This window comes from Alligator sinensis, unplaced genomic scaffold, assembly GCF_000455745.1.
Source record: "Alligator sinensis unplaced genomic scaffold, ASM45574v1 scaffold392_2, whole genome shotgun sequence".
Lineage (NCBI taxonomy): Eukaryota > Metazoa > Chordata > Crocodylia > Alligatoridae > Alligator > Alligator sinensis.
The window spans coordinates 1,656,494-1,660,098 of NW_005842145.1; the positions used below are offsets into that span (position 1 = coordinate 1,656,494).

General features: G+C 48.1%; 1 protein-coding gene across 3 annotated transcripts in view; it reads left to right on the top strand.

Annotated features, from left to right (window-relative positions):
- LOC102374986 (histone-arginine methyltransferase CARM1-like) overlaps positions 1–3,605 on the top strand; it is a 157,986-nt gene that overhangs the window by 83,087 nt on the left and 71,294 nt on the right. The window lies entirely within an intron of this gene.

The following is a 3,605-nucleotide window of genomic DNA, read 5'->3' on the forward strand; positions in this document are numbered from 1 at the left end:
GACAAGCCTAGTTTAAAGCCCGCCGGAGGAGATCTGCCAACCTAGAAGAGAACACATGCTTACCTTTGGGGGACAGGTGAAGCCCATCCCAACTGAGCATGTCTCTCGTCGTGATGTGTGGGTCATTGTCAAGGAAGCCAAAGCCTGCCTCGAGACACCATTGCCGAAGCCGCCAATTGGTCTCTCTAATGCAGTTCTCGTGTCGTCTTCCACGTCCACTCACTGGTAGAACAGAAGAGAATATCACCTGTGCACCTTTCTCCCTCAGCACGCCGCCCAGAGCATGGTAGTTTATCATCAGGTGATTGGGGCTTCTCCTGGCCGCATCATTAGTACCCACATGGACTAGGACCATGGGGTAGTAATCGGTGGGCTGAATCACGGCTTGGATCATTCCCGTCACGTCCCGAATCTCTGCTCCGGGCAGGCAGTAGACCTCTCGTGTTGAGGGGTCCTGGCGACAAATGGGTCCTTCCGTACCTCTCAGAATGGAATCGCCTATGACGATCACTCGACACCTCCTCCTCTGGATCTGCTTGGTTCCCTTGACCTGTTCAGAGCGTGGAGAATGTGGCGTTGCTTCCTGGCCAGAGGTTTCTTCCTCTCCTTCCATCTCCTGTAGCGTCGCCAGGGCCTCATACCTGTTCTCCAGTCAGACTGGAGGAACTGGTACTGATATGCTGCGAGCAGCCCCGGTCCTGGATGTGACCGTCTGCCACTCTGCCATGGAGGTCACTCACCGGGGTGCTTCTTCCTTGGGTGCCTGGTCCTGCAGGGAAAGGAAATAACTGTCAATTTCATCCTCCGCCTCCCTGATACCCCTCAGCCTGCTAACCTCCTCCCGGAGCTCCCTCACCTGTGCCTCCAGGGCCCTAAGACAGGCACCTGCAGGACAGGTGTGGGGGCCCCCAATCTCTGCCCCCCCCAGCCCTGCTGGGGATCCCCCGCAGGCCAGGAGGCAGGGGGACACCAGCCCTCCCATGGGCTCAGTCTGGGTGTGGAGTCCTCAGACCAGCCCCGGGTAGGCATGGCCACCTGGGCAGAGGCCCTAGCAGCACTCCGCATTGACACCATTGTATAAGCTGCTGTTTGTTAGCTCTGTGTGATGTCTACGCCCTACCCTTGCAGGAGTCACCTATCCACATACAGGAAAGAATTAATTGTAAACAAGTGAACATAGTTCTTTTCTTCCTACCAGTGCCCACGGTAAGGGACCAAAAATGCTCTCTTTGAATCATAGTCAAGATTGACAGTCTCTGGAAATATGAAAATAGGACAGACAATGTGTGTGTGTGTGTACATGCATGTATGTGAAGGGCAAACAGGGCAAGTATAGTATATCAGAGAAGAGTATTGTTCAGGGGAAGGGTATGTGAAGCTATTGTCCCAGCACACCTCTTGCAAATAATTAGTAAGGAATAGCCTTAGATTTTGGCTGGTTTCCCAGCCAAAGATTCCCTCTCTTCTTCAGCAAGTTAGTATCGTATAGTTGATTTTTATCTATTCTTATCTATCGCTCTCTTTTTGGGAAAAACCCTGGCCGACCAGCTGGGCCTGCATTCTGTCCGCTCTACTTTGTGTGTCTTGGCTGAAATGAAAACTGCCATCCCTGCAGATGACCCTGTTGCCCTTGAGGACCACTTCCGCATGTGACCTCCATCTCTGCCTCATGGCAGCTCAGTAGACAGATGGCCCCTGCCTGCCCATCACTGCCCATTTTTCTGGCCGTAGACAGCAATGAAAGAGGTGTGCCGTGACCCTGCTGTTCCTCCCCATGCTAAGCAAGAACAACGGTAGGATCTGCTTTGAGATCTTGTCTGTGAAGGCACTGTACACGTGAACACTAAAAGTGTGTCATGCTCATGTCTTTGCTGCCTGTCCTGACATGACCTGAAATGGTGCCTAATGGCAGCAACACCAGAGTAAGAACACCTGGCCTGGCAGATCATGTACAAGCTGCCCATCACCAAGAGAACTGGTGAGTTCCAGTAGCAACTGCTGCATGGGGTCCTGGCCACAGACACCTCTGCCCACCACTTAGATCCAGCAGCATCAGCAACCTGCTCTTTATGCAAGAAGGGTGTGGAGGAGACTCTCTTCCATGTCTTCATGGGCTACTCCCTGGCTGTGTCCGCTCTTTGCTGCCCTCAGCACTGTTTTTGCAGCACTTGGCTTGGTTTTCTCTGAGACTGTGTACATTTTCTTTATCCCATACTGAGCAGCTAAAGGGAGTGTGATTTGCTTAGCCTATTTTTTCCTGGGTTTGGCCAAGATGATGACCCTGAAAAGCCACAGAAACTGGCTTTTAGGGGCCAGATCTGATGCCCTCCAACTCCCGTGTTTCTTGGTTGGGACGCACATCACATTTGAGTTTGGACACTTTGCCTTACAACAAAATGAGAACCAGTTCCTGTCATACTGGGTCATCAAGGGGCATACCACCAGTCCTAAATGTGTAACCCCAAGAAGGGCATGGTGGGAAGGAAATTTCAATCTCTGGTGATAACTGGTTTGATTACTGGCAAGTGTTTCATGCTCAGCCCCTGGGATGGCTTCACATTTTTGCACTTGTACCTTTTTGTTTTCAAGATTTTTGAAATAAAACAAAAAACAAACCCCCTCTCCTTGTCTCTGTCTCTGTCTTTTTCTGTTTTTTATTTCAGAATCCAACTATAAACAGAGGATGGAAGGACTTCTGTCCTTTACTTTATAATTGCCATTTAACCTATTTTCATGCAGAAATCTTTTTATTGTAGTTCTCACTTTCCTAAATAAATGCTACTTTATAGAAGTGCTTGTATTTGTTTGTCTTTTTTTCCACAGAGTGAGAGGTTTCAGTTCATTCAACAGAGCCAAGAACAGCTGAGCAGCTGGGTTGTCAGTGTATGGGCCTGCTTGAGTTTTTTTCCATTACTCATCCAATGTCCAAAAGGGTCTGGTTCACAAAAGCCCAGTCTTTCTCTCTCTGGCACTGCTGACTAGAATACTAAGACAGACGCATGGTTCCAAGCATCTCTCTGATCAGTTGCATTTCACTGATTGTAGGCTGGAAACCTTCTAGCCCCAAGCCATGCCTGCTCCAGCAACTCTAGTTCTTCTGTTTTGAGCTACTCTAGATGAACCTTGGGTAGTATTACTACTCTGTCTAGCTTTTCTGCAACACCAAAGAACTCCTGCAGCTGAGTGTACCATAACTTATGTGTATTGCAACTTGTCTGGCTAGCAGTCTACAGTCCGACAACAGTGTCACTCCTTCCACCCTTAGGCATTCTTTAATGACCGTTTCAGATACTAACAGGATTTTTGGTCAAGGCCCTCTTTGGGTTAATGAAGGTTGAGAACTACTTAAATATCATATATCTGTAGAACACTGTAACTGAATAATTTAACAAAAATGCATTTCACTCCCACCCCTGTTATACTATGCTGTTTTGCACTCTGTAACCAAATGTAGGTTGTTTTTTGTAAACAATAATAATTATTATTATAATATCCAACTATAGCTGAAACTGTTGTTATAAATTTGCCTGTGTAGCTATACTGCATAGGCAACTTTATAAGATGCATTACTCCTTTTTACCCTTGCTGTGCATGGGATCCTGCTG